The sequence below is a fragment of the Pristiophorus japonicus genome, chromosome 4, assembly GCF_044704955.1.
Source record: "Pristiophorus japonicus isolate sPriJap1 chromosome 4, sPriJap1.hap1, whole genome shotgun sequence".
Lineage (NCBI taxonomy): Eukaryota > Metazoa > Chordata > Chondrichthyes > Pristiophoridae > Pristiophorus > Pristiophorus japonicus.
Window position 1 is genome coordinate 99,390,763 of NC_091980.1, and position 19,992 is coordinate 99,410,754.

Here is a 19,992-nt window from a genome sequence, read left to right on the forward strand (position 1 = left end):
GCTGATCTGATCAGGGACTCAGCTCCACTTCTTTGCCTGCTCCCCATAACCCCTTATCCCCTTATCTTTTAAGAAACTGTGTATTTCTGTCTTAAATTTATTCAATGTCCCAGCTTCCACAGCTCTCTGAGGTACAGAATTCCGCAGATTTACAACCCTCTGAGAGAAGAAATTTCTCCTCATCTTAGTTTTAAATGGGCGGCCCCTTACTCTAAGATCATGCCCTCTAGTTCTAGTCTCCCCCATCAGTGGAAACATCCTCTCTGCATCCACCTTGTCAAGCCCAGTCATAATCTTATACATTTCAATAAGATCACCTCTCAGTTTTCTAAATTCCAATGAGTAGAGGCCCAACCTACTCAACCTTTCATCGTAAGTCAACCCCCTCATCCCCGGAATCAACCGAGTGAACCTTCTCTGAACTGCCTCCAAAGCAAGTAGATCCTTTCGTAAATATGGAAACCGATATGCACGTAGTATTCCAGATGTGGCCTCACCAATACCAGATACAGCTGTAGCAAGACTTCCCTGCTTTTATACTCCATCCCCTTTGCAATAAAGTCCAAGATACCATTGGCCTTCCTGATCACTTGCTATACCTACATACTATCCTTTTGTGTTTCATGCATAAGTACCCCCAGGTCCCGCTGTACTGTGGCACTTTGCAATCTTTCTCCATTTAAATAATAACTTGTTCTTTGATTTTTTTCTGCCAAAGTGCATGACCTCACACTTTCCAACATTATACTCCATCTGCCAAATTTTTGCCCACTCACTCAGCCTGTCTATGTCCTTTTGCAGAATTTTTGTGTCTTCACACAAATTTTTTCTCCCATCTTTGCATCATCAGCAAACTTCGCTACGTTACACTCAGTCCCTTCTTCCAAGTCGTTAATATAGATTGTAAATAGTTGGGGTCCCAGCACTGATCCCTGCGGCATCCCACTAGTTACTGGTTGTCAACCAGAGAATGAACCATTTATCCTGACTGAATGCATCTATACTATTCGCTTCAACCACTCCCTGTGGTAGCGAGTTCCACATTCTCACCATTCTCTGGATAAAGAAGTTTCTTCTGAATTCCCTGTTCAATTTCTTGCTGACTATCTTATATTGATGGCTTCTAGTTTTGCTCTTGCCCCACAAGTGGAAACACTCTCTCTGTATCTACTCTAACAAAACCTTCCATAATTTTAAAGATCTCTATTAAGTCACCCTTCAGCCTTCTCTTTTCAAGAGAATAGAAAGCTTGCCTGTTCATCTTTTGCTGATAGGTATAACCTCGCATTCCCGGTATCATCCTTGTAAATCTTTTTTTGCACCCTCTCCAGTGCCTCTACACCACTTTTATAATATGCACCCAGAATTGTACACAGTATTCCAAGTGTGGTCTAACCCAGGTTTAATACAAGTTTAGCATGACTTTTCTACTTTTCAATTCTATCCCTCTAGAAATAAATCCTACTGCTTGGTTTGCTTTTTTTGTGAACTTATTAACCTGCGTCAGTGATTTGTGTATTTGTACTCCGAGATTCCTTTGCTCTTCTACGTCATTTAGATTCTTATTTTCCAAGTAATAAGTGACCTCCTTATTTTTCTTATCAAAATGTAATATCTCACACTTATCTGTGTTGAAGTTTATTTGCCAATTATATGACCATTCTGCAAACTTATTAATGTTGTCTTGTAATTTGTTGCAGTCCTCCTCAGTAATGACTATCCCCCTTCAATTTTTGTGTCATCTGCACATTTAGAAATTGTGTTTTTGATTCCAAAGTCTAAATTGTTAATATAAATACTTCTAGCAACTAGTTCCTTGCAGCAATATCAACTTACTAATAGTTACCTAGCTATTTTTTTTAATTTTAAAATTACCACTTTGAAAATATTTATAATGTGGTGAGTGACGCTTGAAAAATGAACCTAGATAATGAGGTATTTTCCTTCCAAATGTTGCTTTCATTGAACATTTTGGCTAATAACAGCAATCTCCGGTTTTGGTCAAAACCTCATGCATGACTTAAATCTTTTTCTTTTTCCTGCTCACAGTCATTGTCCGCTCTTTCTCTTTCTTTGTGCCCTCTTTACTTTCAAATATATCAACCAGTACATTCCATAAGTGTTCTATTGAGAAGGGAAAAATATGTGGTTGGTTTTATTAACATCCTTCCACAGGGCCAGCCACAACCTGCTTTGTGGCACACACTTTACTGTTCTGATTTAGCTGTCATTGAAAGGCTCTGGAAAGGCTCCTCTGCCAGTTCCACATTTTTGAGTCTTCACACCATCATAGAGTAAGCAGCTCTGTTCACCATCAACAACAGCCACTGGCTGCTTTCATCTGGTTTAGCTTAGCAGTTAAAGTAGTTTATAGAATGTGATTATGATTGTGCACCAACATTTCTGAGGGGCTGCAGGCTAGAGTTATTGCAATGACCAGTATCCTGGGCCACTCAAGACACTTTCAGGATCAAAGGTGCTGCTCCTATGCAAATGTCCCAAACCATTTGTTATATTCAGCTTTATGTAAGAGAATCGCTGACATGATCTACAGATGTGTAAATGCATTAAAATAGAAGTGTTATAATGTATAATTTAATGACTTATTGGAATATGGATAATCTGAATAGATTTAGGTGGCATTTGGGTGACGGTTTTTCAAAACGAGGGCAGAGGAGGAAATACTTATAACCTGAAGTGCTTTGTCGGAATAGAGCCATTTGGTTGACATATCTGGCAGACGTATCTCCTGCTGTCTATCGTAGAGCTGCACTGTGAATGGAATTCAGTAGAAGAGTACTGATCTCCTATTTTACATTCTAACAGCACCCTTCCTTACCCTGGCATCCTTCCTGGTTATGGCACCTCAAAAGTTGATTATCAGCCAGAACTATCGTCTTTTCATTTTCAATTTCAAAATAAACTACTATGAAATACACCATTATTTCAGAGTGCTAACATTCTTAGCTCTAGCTAATATTGTACAAGCCTGTAGTGAAGGGTATACTGAGTATAGCCGCTTTTTATGTTTACAGGCAAGAGTATTGTTAAGTGGGTCGATAAGAAATCTCAAAACCACCATTATAAGAATGTCTTGTGGCACATAAAATTATTTATTCTCATCTATCACTGAAACTGGGCAGGTGATTAATGATTTAGGTACATTTTATCCGTGCCTGTATCAATCCTTCTTGGAAGATAAGGTTCTTACTATTTAAGATGTTTACAGATGAAGCTTTATAACATTACTCAGTGAGATCACTGATAAACTTTTAATTTCCATTGAATTCCTGTTTTAGACATTTTATTATATTTCATTCCTAAGTACTGAAGTTAAGTTTTAATGACGAGACAGAATAAATTGTGACATGGATAAAGAAAAATTATAGCACATTAGTTTAAGAAATACCTATTAATGTCTACCGAAAGGATAATATGCAAATCAGTTACCATACATTTAATTATTTTCCAATCTCTGACTAGTTGAAGACAATTTTATGCTTGGTATGAGTGTGTGCACACTTCTAACTAGCAAAGCCATGACTCATGGCCTATGAAAGTGGGGTGACAGGATTTGTTCACATATTTAAATCCTAAGCCTGGACTATCAGGATGAAACTGCTGTGTTAGAATACAACCAAAGTTTTATCCTGGTGGGGGTGGAGGTGGGTGCTGGCTCGGAGTCACAATTCCAACTTCCCACAGTCAAATTCTTCAGGATCATTTTATTATTATCCCCACCTTCCACCCCCATGCATTCTCTGATGGATCATAAGTGTATAACACATCAGATACCCATACAAAAATCTTGTCAAACAAATGAACAGATTTAACATCAAAATATTAAAGAAACACATAAACATTTAATATTACAATTGGAATCAATTCCTTGGTAATTGCTTTGCAGTTACCTTTGGTTCTTTCACACTTTTTAAATGTAACTTATTTCTCCACATACTAGCTCTTTGAATAACCTCAGGGATAACTGAGGTTGCAATTGGCATGATTACAAAGCTACAGGGCTAAGCATGACATCCTCCTCTTCCTTGGGGATAGCGGACTAGGTTAGAATATTGTATCCAGTTATGGTGTTTTATTTTAGGAGCAAAGTCAATTAAGATGAGATCTAATAGTGGGGTTCAAAATTATGAGAGGTTTTGATAGAATAAATCAGGAAATATTATTTTCATTGATACGGTGGTAGCTAGAAGGCATCAATTTAAAATCATCACCAACAGAATGAAAAGAGGGGCAACATTTTTTTTAATATATATGCAGAGAGTCAAAACATGGATTTAAAAAAAAATTGTTCATGGAATGTGGCGTCGTAGGCATTGCCCATGCCTACTTGCCCTTGAGAAGGTGGTGGTGAGCCGCCTTTTTGAACTGCTGCAGTCTGTGTGGTAATACTTCTTTAAGCAGTTTGGTACAACTGACTATTTCAGAAGGCAGTTAAGAATCAACCACATTGCTGTAGGTCTGGAGTCACACATAGGCCAGACCAGGTAAGGTCGACAGATTTCCCTCCTTAAAGGACATTAGTGAACCAGACGGGTTTTTATGACAATCATGGTCACCATTATTTATACTAGCTTTTTATTCCAGATTTATTTAATGAACTACATTTATCAGGAATATTTATCGGAAACAATGGTGGAAGCAGAATCCATAATAGCTTCTAAAAGGTAAATGGATAAATATTTGAAAAAGAAAAATGTAAGATTGTACATGAGAGAAGGATGAGCAATGGGACTAAATTAAATGCTCTTCAGAGAACTGGCACAGGTGTGATGGACTAAATGGCCTCCTTCTGAACTATAAAATTCTATGATTCTGTCCCAATCACCAGGTTCCTCTCTGGCCACAAGACTTTATGGAGGTTATGTTTAACTTTACTTCTGGAAATGGTGCCTGTTGTAACATCTGCCTGATTTCAACAGAATGAAAATTGGTGGGGTTCTGACAATGGGCAGATGATCCACTGCCAGGTTATCACCCAGGCGGTAAAGTTGAGAATTATATCCTATGTTTCTCCTCCGATCCAAAGCCAACAAAAGTCTTAACCCCTGACTCTCTGATATCCCACCACTGGCTCAGTACACCTTCAGATTCAATGGGAGCTGCTTCCTGTGTATCAATATGATATGTTATAATTTCAGTTGTTTCCAGTTTATCAGAAAACAAGAGTGGAGAATTCGCATAGAAGGTTTAACAAAACATTTTTCTCTGACATATTACTGGAGGCCTTTTCAGCAATTAATTCAAATTGTCCTTCAACATCTTTTGGTACAGTAATGTTTCCAATTAATTGTCTGGCTACCTTCCCTACTGGTATGCCTCCTTTGTCAGCGCATTCTCTCAGGATCATTAGAGATGGAACAGTGGCAAATGAAATTCAGTATTAATAAGTGTATTCTACACATTGGAAGAAAATTGGGCAGCATACATACACTTTATATGATTTTGAACGAGCTAAGGGTAATGTTGAAAGAGATCTAGGATTGTTAGTAAACTTGGCATTTAACATATCCAGTCACTGTGGAGCAGCAATCAACTAAGGGAATAGAATGCTGAATTAAATTGCTAAATAAGTAGAATATAGATTGTACAATGTCATCCTCGAAGTGTGCAGTTTTCTGATCAGACTACAACTTGAGTATTTGTATTGTGTGCAGCTTTGACCAATAGGACTAAGAGAATTTCAGGCCCTAGAGGTGCTGCAAAGTAGAGACATGAAGATGATTCCTAGGGCTTGATTTTAACTCCTGGGCAGGAACACAACAAAGCAAGCGTCATGCCCGGCTGGGAGCAGCAGCAAGCAGGCTTGGCTGAATTTAATGGGCGGGGATCATTAACATGCCACTTGCTGACTTCCTGCCCAAAGTGGATGGACAGTCGGTGGGAAACAGCTGCCCGGCCGTTAACATCAGCTGGCATGAGGCTCCCACCAGTGACCCAGCTGTACGTGCACTTGTAGCACAGGGTAAGTGCTCCATGAAGGGAATTCTAGTCAGGGGTGGAAGAAGCCTAGAGCAGAGAAAGCCCAAGGTTTCCTTGTGGGAACCAGAGGATCATTCCTGCTCCTCTTGGCTTACAAGCAAACTTAAAAAAATTTAAAACTTATCTTGCTGGGCCTCTGCTTTTGTCTGGCTGTTGTTCCCGCAGTTTTTGCTTGGATTCCACTATTCTGGGGAGTTAAAATCAAGCCCTGTGTCAGAAGACTGTTATGAAGGACGATTGGAGAAATATGCTCTTCAGCCTTGCAAGAAGGTGGCTAATTTGGACCTTGAAGCAGTTGTAAGATAGAAAATCATAGGAAAATAGTAAACCCAGAGCCCTACTTCAAGCCAAGCCTTGCCAAGAGGCCAGAAGGTTTAAACCAGTAAATGGAAAATTTAGAAAGAAAGTACATTATTACATTGATCAGAAATGTCCTAAAACACTTTGCAGACAATGAATTACTTTTGAAGTGCAGTGACTGTTATTATGTAGGTAAATATGGCAGCCTTTGACAGCACAATGAGATCCCACCAACAGCAATTGGATGAATAACCAGTTCATTTGTTTTTGGTGCTATTGATTTGAGAGAGGAACATCAGAGAACTTTTTGTTCTTCAAATAGTGTCATGAGATCTTTAATGACTATCAGAAATACAGGTTCAGGCAGTTAAGCTGTAAGTGCAATGTATCATTTGAATAATGCCACATTTAACAATGTATGTCACCTTCAGTAATGAATGAGAGTGTCAGTCTAGTATATTTGCTAAAACCTTGGAGAGAGACTTTAAAACTATGGGGCTGGAAATTTGGTTCTGGACATTTTGCAGTGTTATTCATGATGGGGCGGTAAGTATAGCGCCCTCTAAATGTTTGCACCTCTGGCTGGAAAATTTGTTGCAAATGCAGCAAGATCGCTAGTGGGCGCTAAATCAGGCATTCCACACCTGCGCTCGGCTGGTCCAAATGAAAACCTCAGCGCAAAAATTCAAGGTTTTATGAGTATATGCAGTTCCATCTGTGCACTTTGAGCAAAGTGAGAAAATGGAGGAGCAGGAAGGTTGCCGTAGAGCATGCCTCTTCTCAGTCACGTCTGCTGAAGCTTTGATAGAGGCTGTGGAGAGAAGGTGGCATGTCTTGTATCTTCCTGGTGGAAGGAGGCCAGTTCCAAGAGTTTTTTGGAGTCTTTGAAGGGAGGCGGCACAAGCCATCTCAGCAAGAGACACGGTGGGGCGAACTGCAACACAATGTCACAAGAAGTTTAACGACCTCATGAGAATCATCAGAATGAGTACCCTTTACATTAATATATCAATGCCATGAGTTCAAAATCACCGTCTCACACAATGTAAAGTCTTTGCAGAATGTGCCCCTTCTCTATGTGTTCCAGCCCATGGTGTGGGTTGGTGAAGCCACATAAAAAGTGGAGGATCAGTTCACTAGCCATGTCCTGCGCATTCAAGCGTCATGCACCCTCTTGTTCTCTAATCAGTCTCGCCCCTCCTCACACTACCATTTGACTCTTCATATGTGTTTGCCAAATGTCACTCTGAACCGCAATCCTAGGTGGCTCTCTCCTCATCCCACCCTTTCCACATGCTCTGTGCGCAGACACATAGATTGTAATGGACGACTTTATACTTCCAGATAGTAGCAGCTACTCCACTATGGCAGGCACATGTGCCACACGATGAGCTGCGGATTCACTCACAACTTCTTCTTTTTCTTATTGTAGACAAAATTGGCGCACAATCGCCGGGTTCAACAGCACACCAGAGGTGGAGAACCTCATCTTCAGGACCTAACTGAGGTTCTTGTAAGTGCACAACTGCTGGAGTCTGAGCTTGAGTTAAGTGAAGGGTTTAGTGAAGGGGTCAATCGCAGACTAATGCATGGGTGTAGGAGGAGACCGTACAGCCGAAGAACTTACAGGGAAAACAATCTTACCTCAACTTGTCTGATAATGCGTGCCTTTGAAGGTTGTGCTTCTGAAAGGAGGTCATCGATGAGATATGGCAGCTCATCGAGGGGGATCTGCAGCCTACCAGCACCATCAGGACCGCACTGCCCGTTGAGGTCAAAGTTACTGCAGCACTATCCTTCTACGCATTGGGCTCCTTTCAGACTTCAGCTGGTGACATGTGTGGTATCTCTCAGCATGCCACACACTGCTCCATTCGACAGGTGACTCAAGCCCTTTACACTCGCAGGATGGACTTTATAAGCTTCCCTATGACTAGGGAGGCACAGACCGAGAGGGCTTTGGGTTCTCGAGAATAGCAAACTTCCCCAAGGTGCAGGGAGCTATAGAATCAATGCACATCACCCTGAAAGCACTGCTACAGAACCCAAAGGAGTTTTGTAACCGAAAGGGATTTCACTCCATGAATGTGCAGCTCGTTGTCGGCCACAACCAAATTATCATAGCAGTTAATGCTAATTTTCCAGGCAGCATCCATGATGCACACATCCTGCATGAGAGCATTGTCTGGTCTGGCCGGTCATTGTTCTACAACAGTTTTTACGTAACTTACGTTATTACGTTATTAGAAGAAAATGCACAACAATTGTAAATTATAATAACATTTGTTTGCTTAACTAACAAAATGTATTTACTTTAACAACAACGACCCACCAACCCACCCACCCACTGACCCACACACCCCCACCCACCCAAACCCCCCCAACCACACTCCAACAGTAAAACAACAACAACAATAACAATAAAATGTCAGCACCTGCGGCCATGTTTCCCTCCAGACCCTCTGCCACCCCGTACATTAACACCACCCACTCAATTTGGTTCCCGGTTGGCACCGAAACATCGCGGGCATGTAGCTGGCAACGGCAAGATTTCCGGCCGTAGTGGGGGAGCTGGTGGCGCGATCGCCTGTTGGGGAGTGGGTGCAGGAGGGGAAGGCAAAGCAGAGGGATCGCCTTCTGAGTCAGAAGGAATTGTTTCCTCCTGACCCGCTTGCGTACTGGCGTTTGCGGTCTGCGGCATCATGTCACGTTCAGGTGCAGCGCAGTGTTCCGCCAACAATGCATGCCGCAAGGCATTGGTGGCGGCGGTCTGCTCATGCATCTCCACGAGCGTCCGCTGTGACACCCTGGAATAGGCCTCCATGAAGGCCACAAATGCCTGGAGATGGTTGCGACTTATCGTGACGGTCTCTTCACACACTTGAGTCAAGCTCTCCATGCGATCGGCCAGGGTAGGCGTGTGCTCTACTCACTGACTCGACCTCTGTGGGGTCTGCAAGGGCATTAATGTCTACCTTGGCATTGCCAATTGCACGGCGCTTGGTCCCGCTGCTTCTCCTGTTGAAGATGCTGACATTATGGCCACAGATCCAACAGGTGACATGCTTGGTTCATCCTCATCCTCCTCGGTATCAGCTTCCAGCTCTGATGATGATGATCTGCACCGGGCCTCGTCATCTTCTTCCTTCTCCTCCTTCTCTCCACCCGTGGGGACCATCTGCATCCGTGAGGGTTCAGCAGCTCTTGCCTCCATGCGCATCGGTGTTGTAGGACCTGCAAAACACAATTGAGCTTATTGAGCTTATTGGAATGGAAGGGTACACAGTTTCGCGCTGTGCTGGCATATGAAGCAGGAGCATCACTGCTACAATATGCGAGACCAAGAGACGTTACATAATAATGCATCATATGTTAGTGCATAGTGTCATATATGTGGACTTGTATTTACTCTGTACAACCACCAGAGGGCTCATTCCCCAGAGTCCCAAAGGATCCCATAATCCCTTGGGAGCACAGGTATTTAAGGAGGCTTCACAGGTTGGTGAGGCACTCTGGAGACCTACAATAAAAGATTAAGGTCGCACTTTACTTTGAGCTCACAGTGTTCAGTCTGATTCTTTCTCCATACACAACAACCGGTGACGAGATACAGATAGCGAACCCAAAGATGCAGAGAACAGTGGGCATCCTGGAGAAATTTTTAGAGGGAGATGACTAGGAAACTTTTGTGGAATGACTTGACCAATACTTCGTGGCCAACGAGCTACGAAGGGGAAGAGAGCATTGCCAAACGTAGAGCGATCCTCCTCACCGTCTGTGGGGGCACCAACATATGGCCTCATGAAGAATCTGCTCACTCCAGCGAAACCCACGGGGAAATCGTACGACAATTTGTGCACACTGGTCCGAGAGCATTTGAACCTGAAGGAAAGCCTTCTGATGGCGAGGTACCAGTTCTACACCTACAAAAGGTCTGAAAACCAGGAAGTGGCGAGTTATGTCGCTGAGCTGAGACACCTTGAGGACATTGCGAATTTGAAGGACTTTGAAGCACATGCTCAGAGACTTTTTCATACTTGGCATTGGCCATGAAACCATACTTCACAAGCTTTTGACTGTAGAGACCCCAGCCTTGAGTAAGGCCATAGCAATAGCCCAGGCGTTCATTGCCACCAGTGACAATACTAAGCAAATCTCTCAGCACACAAATGCTGCCAAAAGTACTGTGAACAAAGTGATGTTGTCTTCGAATCATAATGTACAGGGCAGGTCAGACATACCTGCAGCTACACGTCCGCAGATGTCTCAGAGTCCACCATCAAGGGTGATGAATGCAAGGCCATTAACACCTTGTTGGCACTGCGGGGGTGATCATTGTTTCCATTCATGCCGATTCAAAGGATACGATTGCAAGGGCTGTGGAACAATGGGACACCTCCAACGAGTGTGCAGGCAAGCTGCTAAGTCTGTTAAACCTGCAAACCACCACGTTGCAGAGGAGGACAGATCCACGGAGAATCACTACGAACCAGAGCCTTAGATAGAGGAGGCAGAGGTACATGGGACACACACATTCGCCACAAATTGTTCCCCGATAATGCTGAATGTTGAACTAAATGGACTCCCGATGTAAATGGAGCTGGACACGGGCGCGAGCCAGTCCAGCATGGGCAAAAAGATTTTCGAAAGGTTGTGGTGCAACAAGGCCTCAAGGCCAGTCTTAACTCCAGTTCCCGTGAGACTAAGAACTTACACGAAAGAACTGATACCTGTAATCGGCAGTGCTACCATAAAGGTCTCCTACGATAGAGCAGTGCACAAGCTACCACTCTGGGTGGTACCAGGCGATGGTCCCACGCTGTTCGGCAGAAGCTGGCTGGGAAAGATAAGCTGAAACTGGGATGACGTCCGAGCGCTATCGCCTGCTGACGACACTTCGTGTGCCCAGGTCTTAAACAAATTTCCTTTGCAGTTCGAACCATGCATCAGGAAATTCCAAGGAGCAAAAGTGCAGATCCACCTAATTCCGGGGGTGCGACCCATCCATCACAAGGAGAGAGCTGTATCGTACACGATGAGCGAAAGGGTAGAGATCGAGCTAGACTGACTGCAACAAGAGGGCATAATTTCACCGATCGAGTTCAGCGAGTGGGCCAGTCCTATTGTCCCAGTCCTCAAGGGAAATGGCACTCTCAAAATCTGTGGTGATTACAAAGTAACTATCAATTGTTTCTCCCTGGAGGACCAATATCCACTACCAAAAGCCGACGACCTCTTTGCAATGCTGGCGGGAGGAAAGACGTTCACGAAGCTGGATCTGACTTCAGCCTACATGACGCAGGAACTAGAGGAATCATCGAAGGCGCTCACCTGCATCAATACACACAAAGGTCTTTTTGTTTATAACAGATGCCCATTTAGAATCCGATCAGTGGCGGTGATATTCCAGAGAAACATGGAAAGTTTACTGAAGTTAGTCCCGCACACCGTGGTGTTCCAGGACAAAATCTTGGTCACAGGTCGGAACACAGTCGAGCACCTGCAGAACTTGGAGGATGTTCTTAGTTGACTCAACTGTGTGGGGCTCAGGTTAAAACACTCGAAGTGCGTTTTCCTGGAGCTTGAAGTGGAGTTCCTGGGAAGGAGGATTGCGGCGGACAGCATCAGGCCCACCAACGCGAAGACGGAGGCAATCGAGAACGCACCGAGGTCACAGAACGTGACAGAGCTGCGGTCATTTCTGGGACTCTTGAACTAATTTGGTAACTTCTCACTGAATCTCAGCACCTTGCTAGAACCACTACATGTCTTACTACGAAAAGGGGGCGAATGGGTTTGGGGCAAAAGCCAAGAAAATGCCTTTGTAAAAGCGAGAAAATTGTTATGCTCAAACAAATTGCTTGTGTTGTATGATCCATGTAAGTGTTTGGTACTAGCATGTGATGCGTCGTCATATGGCATTGGGTATGTATTGCAACAAGCTAATGATTTCGGGAAACTGCAACCGGTTGCTTATGCATCCAGGAGTCTGTCTAAGGCCGAGAGATCCTACAGCATGATTGAAAAAGAAGCATTAGCATGTGTTAAGTCCTGACTCTAATGTACTGACTTACACAAGACACACGCTGAAGTCAAGGTCACTCAGGACCTGCACTTTTCATTCCAGCTCTCCAGTGCTGCACTTGCCTGAGACCTCCCTTTATATACCACAGTGGGACAGGTATGGAGTGTCTCCTGCAGTGCACCCCTGGTGGTAAGGTATGCTTATTGTTACAGGTCATATCCATTACAGTCATGTATAGCATGGTAAGATACAGTTATATACAGTAATGTGAGATACATGACAGCGCGTATCTATGGGGTAAAGAAAATGCATCAATACCTGTTTGGGCTAAAATTCAAATTGGAAACTGACAATAAGCCACTTATATCCCTGTTTTCCGAGAGTAAAGGGATAAATACCAATGCATCGGCCCGCATCCAGAGATGGGCGCTCACGTTGTCCACATACAACTAAGCCATCCGCCACAGGCCAAGCACAGAAAACTGCACCGTTGCTCTCAGTAGGTTACCATTGCCCACCACAGGGGTGGAAATGGCGCAGCCCACAGATCTAGCCATAGTTATGGAAGCATTTGGGAGTGAGCAATCACCCGTCACTGCCCGGCAGATCAAAACCTGGACAAGCCAGGACCCCTTATTATTTCTAGTCAAAAGTTGTGTACTTCACGGGAGCTGGTCCAGTCCCAGTGGAAATACATGAAGAGATAAAGCCGTTCCAGCAGCGCAAAGATGAAATGTCTATACAGGCAGACTGCCTTCTGTGGAGCAATCGAATAGTGATCCCCAAGAAGGGCAGAGAAACCTTCATCAATGACCTCCACAGTACCCACCCAGGCATCGTAATGATGAAAGCGATAGCCAGAACCCACGTGTGGTGGCCCGGTATCGATGCGGACTTAGAATCCTACATTCACAGATGTAATACATGCTCACAGTTGAGCAACGTACCCAGGGAGGCGCCGCTAAATTTATGGTCTTGGCCCTCCAAACTGTGGTGTAGGGCACACGTCGACTATGCAGGCCCGTTCTTGGGTAAAATGTTCCTTGTGGTTGTAGACTTGTACTCCAAGTGGATTGAATGTGAGATAATGGCGGCTAGCACGTCCGCTGCCACCACTGAAAGCCTGTGGGCCATGTTTGCCACACACGGCTTACCTGATGTCCTGGTGAGCAACAATGAGCCATGTTTTACCAGTGCTGAGTTCAAAGAATTCATGACCCGTAACGGGATTAAACATGTCACATCTGCCCCGTTTAAACCAGCGTCCAATGGTCAGGCAGAGAGAGCAGTGCAAACTATCAAGCAAAGCTTGAGGAAGGCTCATTGCAGACTCACCTATCCCGAGTCCTGCTTAGCTACTGCACGAGACCACACTCACTTACTGGGATCCCACCTGCTGAACTGCTCATGTAAAGAGTACTTAAGACAAGGCTCTTGTTAGTTCACCCTGATCTACATGAACAGGTAGAGAGCAGGCGACTTCAACAAAGTACATACCATGATAGCGCAAATGTGTCACGCGAGATTGAAGTCAATGATCCTTTATTTGTATTAAATTATGGACAAGGTCCCAAGTGGCTTCCTGGCACTGTTGTGGCCAAAGAGGGGAGCAGGGTGTTTCGGATCAAACTTTCAAATGGACTCATTCATCGGAAACACTTGGACCAAATCAACCTCAGATTCATGGACTACTCTGAGCAACCCACCTTGGACCCTACCTTTTTTGATCCCCCATCACACACACCAATGGCAACCGACACCACGGTTGACCATGAAGCAGAACCCATCATCCACAGCAGCTCTGCATGGCCCAACACACCAGGCATCCCAGGAAGGCCAGCTTCACAGCAGCCCAGCGAGGGCCCAACAAATGATTCAACAACACCAGCTTTCACACCAAGACAATCAACCAGGGCAAGAAAGGCCCCAGATCGACTCACATTGTAAATAGTTACACTATTTGCTTTGGGGGGGAATGTTGTTATATATGTGGACTTGTATTTACTCTGTACAGCCACCAGAGGGTTTATTCCCCGGAGTCCCAAGGGATCCCATAATCCCTTGGGAGCACAGGTATTTAAGAAGGCTTCACAGGTTGGAGAGGCACTCTGGAGATCTGCAATAAAAGACGAAGGTCGCACTTTACTTTGAGCTCACAGTGTTCAGTCTGACTCTTTCTCCATACACAACACATATGGTAGTACATCTATGTGGAATTGAGTGACGCAGAAAGCTGTGGAGGCAGGATCATTTGGAGATAGACAGATTGATTATGGGGAGCGTACATTCGTATATTGTAATGAAATGACGTTACATTACTTTAACACTGCTTGACACATTACTCACATGACACATTCGAGGGCTCTGTAGCACCACGGATGGTGGCCGCGTGACTGTGGCTCCCGACTAGAGCCGTATGCTCCTCTATTTCTGTCAGCTGTTGTATAACAGCAGGGCCCCCTCCGGTGCGCCTCTGCTGCGCCCTGTTGTTAGATAGCTTTCTCTGCAAATGCGCAAAAAGCATGGCATAAGCTATAGGTACTATGGAAAGACAACAGTTTCCAACTTCATATGCTAATAGGGTTTTTAGCCACAATTTATGCACAGTTACAACAAAGATCGGGGTTAGGAGCTAATGATTGACACAAAGACCTCTCTCGAATACAATCACCATTGAAGTCGGCAATGACAGGAGCTATTGTACAAAAGTGTCCCACTGTGTACAAAATATAATTCAATCCAGATTTAACATTATAATTATAATTACAATGTTCATCAATACAATATAAAATCTGTACTTACTCTTGCTGTCACAACAAGGCTGTTCCAATGCTTACGGCATTGGTCGGGCCCCGTCACCTCGTGGGATGTCGAGGCGACGACGTCCGCGATCTGGCTCCAAATTTTCCGGTACGCCCGGGGTGGAGGCTTCCCATTGCCACACCGTGTTAATTCGGCCCACCTGGAGTGAACGAGGGCCTCGTTGGCCTCGTCTGAAAAAGGCTTTGCCCTCTTCCAACCCCCCTCCACACTATCCGATGAGGACATGATGATCTCTTCTATTCTCTTTTTATCTCTATTTTATTTATCTTTTTATCTTTTAAATCTCTATTCTCTTCGTGTTATGTGTAATTTATCTCTTTTTTTAAATCAAATCTCTTCTTATCTCTTTTCTTTATCTCTTTTTCCTCATTCTCTTCTCTCTCACTCTCTTTCCTCCTCTCCTTTCTCTCACCTCCTTTTATCTCTCTCTCTGCCCCACCACAACGGCCTTCTGCACATGTATGGATGACTCCTGACCGCTCGAAACACGGGAAAAGCTCTCCACCGAAAAATAAATCGCGTGCGCAGAAGGCTGTTGCTAGGGAAGCTTTTGCCTTCCACATCGCTGGCCTATCGCTGGGCCTACGTCACATCGCTGGCCTATCGCTTCACCCATTTCACATCGCTGGGCTATCGCCAAGGTGAAAATCGCAATAAAAAAAATGGGTGATGTTCCAACGATCAGTAAGGCTGACACATCACCCATTTTTTGGGGCAATAGCCAGCAAAGTGGAAAGTCTAGCTCCTAATGTAAATAGTGGCTGTAGATATGTTGTTACATTGTTTAACTTCATTGTCTTTCAACAGGACATTGGGTTTTGTTTTGTTACTTGCTGGGGAAGGGTTTGATTGTGTTGTTTGAGGCGACTACGTTGATGTCGTAAGTAAAATGTTAGTTTGACCATTTTGCATTGGCATCTTTTGTATGATTGTGGACTTTCATGTGGATGTGCCATTATCGTAGCACATAGTGCAGTTAGTATAAGCTGCATTCCTCAGCTACTTCCATTCAAGAGAACTGATGCATTATGTGCCGGTGACATTCGTCTCTTGGTCCAGCACCATTGCCATGCTGCTCCTCCTGGTGTGACAGGCCATTCGGGGCCTCACCAGGCTTCTGTTCCTCATCCTCCTCAGGTAATCAGGAAGGCGAATGGAATGTTGGCCTTCATTGCAAGAGGGATGGAGTACAAAAGCAGGGAGGTCCTGCTGCAACTGTACAGGGCCCTGGTGAGGCCGCACCTGGAGTACTGCGTGCAGTTTTGGTCAACTTACTGACGGAAGGATATACTAGCTTTGGAGGGGGTACAGAGACGATTCACTAGGCTGATTCCGGAGATGAGGGGGTTACCTTATGATGATAGATTGAGTAGACTGGGTCTTTACTCGTTGGAGTTCAGAAGGATGAGGGGTGCTCTTATAGAAACATTTAAAATCATGAAAGGGATAGACAAGATAGAGGCAGAGAGGTTGTTTCCACTAGTCAGGGAGACTAGAACTCGGGGGCACAGCCTCAAAATATGGGGGAGCCAATTTAAAACCGAGTTGAGAACGAATTTCTTCTCCCAGAGGGTTGTGAATTTGTGGAATTCTCTGCCCAGGGAAGCAGTTAAGGCTAGCTCATTGAATGTATTCAAAACACAGAGAGATAAATTTTTAACCAATAAGGGAATTAAGGGTTATGGGGAGCGGGTGGGTAAGTGGAGCTGAGTCCACAGCCAGATCAGCCATGATCTTGTTGAATGGCGGAGCAGGCTCGAGGGGCTAGATGGCCTACTCCTGTTCCTAATTTTTATGTTGTTCTCCTCCTCCCCCTGAGGTAGGGCTGCAATCTCCACTGGCAATGCTTGGCCCCAATTGATGGTCAAGTTGTGCAGAATGCAACACACCACAATGAATAATGACACCTGTTGAAGGCAGTATTGAAGGCTACCTCCAGAGCAGTCCAGGCATCGTAAACTCTGCTTGAGTACCTCTATTGTCTGCTCGATGATGTTGAAGGTGGCTGCGTGGCTCTCATTGTACTAATACTCCGCTTGTTTGGTGGGGTTGCAGAGGGGGTCATTAGCCAGGTGGCTAGGCCACATCCTTGTCCCCAAGCAGCCAGCAGCACCCTTCCTATGGTGGCCGAAACAATTGTGGCACAGAACTCTCACGCAGGATGAAAGCACCATGCGCGCTCCCTGCATAGCGGGCATTCACTTTGAGGATGCGCTGCATGTTGTTGCACACCAGCTGTACATTTAGGGCGTGGTATCCCTTTTAGTTTCTGACTACCTCTGCATTGTCGAATGGTGCTCACAACGCCATTTGTGTGCAGTCAATTGCCACTTGAACCCTTGGGAAACCTGCAATCTTGCCAAACCCACAAGCCCGCTCATTCTGACTCTCCTTGCTCATTGGGAACGTTATGAAGAGCATTCTGCGGGTGTAGAGGGTCTTTGTGATATGGAAAATGCAGAGATGTGCAGCATATTGAGAGATGCTGCATACGTCCCCTAACACAGCCTGGAAGTAGCTGGAGACATAGAAGGTGAGTGCCACTGTGACCTTCACTGCGATGGGCAGCGCAGTCCTGGTGCCGATATGAGGCTGCAGGTCTGCCTGTAGGAGATGGCATATCTCTGTCAGCACTTCCTTTCGGAAGCGCAGCCTTCTCACACACTACTCCTCAGAGAGCTGGAAGTATGAGCGTTGCTGCCTGTAAACCAGTGGGGGGGTAAGGCCTCCGTGCTGGACGTCTTTGGCCTCTCCTCATTCGTGGCCTGGCACGGCTGACAGCCCTTTTATCTTGACGCCGCCTAACAGGAGCATGTAGTTGGTGATGCTGGCAAACTAGTAATGCACCCATTAAATTATTTCACTCAAGTTGTAAGGACTCTGTAATGGCATATAAATCGACGGCTTTAAAGTCAGAGGTTCACACAGTATGCTGTGTGGAAATTTGCGCTCAATGTGCTCTCTGTTTTAGGATCCTCCTCCCTCACTTTAAATATGCTGCAGATAGCGCTTGGCTTTTCTGGCGTGATTAGGGGCCGAAGCTAAATGAGGTGTATCCACCTAATTTTGTGACCGAGCCGTTAGTGCGACGTTGCATGACGACTGACGTCACGATTTGAATGAAATTACAGAGTGAGGCGGTAGCATTCGGCGTTGCCGCACGACAGGCACCAAATTTCCCGGCGGGCTGCTGCAAGCTGTGCTTGCGGGCGGTATGCAATTCGACCCGCATTACTGCCCCTCTGGGGCACTAACCGAGGTGCTAAACAATCGAATTTCCAACCCCACCTTTTGCCTCAGAGGTTCGATTAATGGACTTTCAAGTCAAGCAATGGTGGCAAAAACTCTGGAATCATTTAAGAAATATTGAATGCGGTGATGGATGATCCAAGATTTTTCTAGATGGTTGAGCCGGGTGCAGCGCGTAAGAATTTATCTGAAATCACAAAATAGCGTTGTTAGAAATGTGCATTGATGTTTACTGGATCATTAGAAGAGCACAATTACTATCTGAATGAGGCTAATCTTTGACTAAATAATCCCTCCAAAATGCATCTCAACTCTGTCTAGTTTATCTTTCTCAGTTCACTGTTGTACAACAGCCTGGAATTTTAAGATATTTTGAAAAAACATGTAAGTATCCTGTCAGCAGTTCTTCTGCTATGTGACAGTAAATTGATGAATCTTCTGGAAAATCTCACAAAGTTGCTGTCTGAGCTCATCTGTCCACTTCTGTGCTCCAGGTAATCTCAGTTTGAATAGTGAAACAGACGGTGATGTTTTTGCTGCCTGATGTCTAGTAAAAAAATATATAATGTAGTAGAATATAGGAGACTTTGCACCAAGGCCAGGGGGAGGTTAAACTGATCTGAGTGCTTTATATAAATGAATGTGGCAGAAGTGAGCAGGGGGCCGATGGAGTGGCTCCTAAAGAAATTCCTGCATTGATCCGCTAGAATTCTGTTGGGGAACCAGTGAGACGTGAGTCTAGACTCAGTAGCTCTTGGGCCAATTGAAAGCTGTCACACTAGGCAGTTGGAAATCTGAATTAACACAGAAAATGCTGGATATACTCAGCAGGTCAGGCAGTATCTGTGGAGAGAGAAACAAAGTTAACATTTCACGTCAATGAGCTTTTATCAGAAGTGGAAAAAGTTAGAGATGGAACAGGTTTTAAGCATGTGCAGGGGCAAGGAAAAGCGGGAGAGGGGAGGAAAAGACAAAAGGGAAGGTCTGTGATAGGGTGGAAGGCAGGGGATATTAAATGACATAAGGGATGATAGTGCAAGGCAAAAGGAGATGGTAATGGGACAGGTAAAGAAACAAAAGATGGGTCTAGAGGAGGTGTAAATGGGAATAGTAGATGCATTACCAACAGCTGCTGTCCCCGTCCCAGGGAAATTAATCTCATACGTGATGTATAGTATTCAGTTGTGAAAGAAAAAAAAACACAGATGAGTGGAGCTGGCCGAGACTGAAGGACATGGCTGCCAGACTGGGCTTGTGGCAGGTGGTGAGAGAACCAACACAGGGGAAAACCTATCTGACCCCTCACCAATTTATCTGTCGCGTATGCATCTCTCCATGACAATACTGTTAAGAGTGATCACTGCACAGTCCTTGTGGAGACAAAAGTCCCATCTTCACCCTCCATCGTGTTGTGTGGCACTATCACCACGCTAAATGGAATAGATTTATGGACTCAGCTCCACTTCCCCGCCTGCTCCCCATAACCCCTTATCCCCTTATCACTTAAGAAACTGTCTATTTCTGTCTTAAATTTATTCAATGTCCCAGCTTCCACAGCTCTCTTAGGCAGCGAATTCCACAGATTTACAACCCTC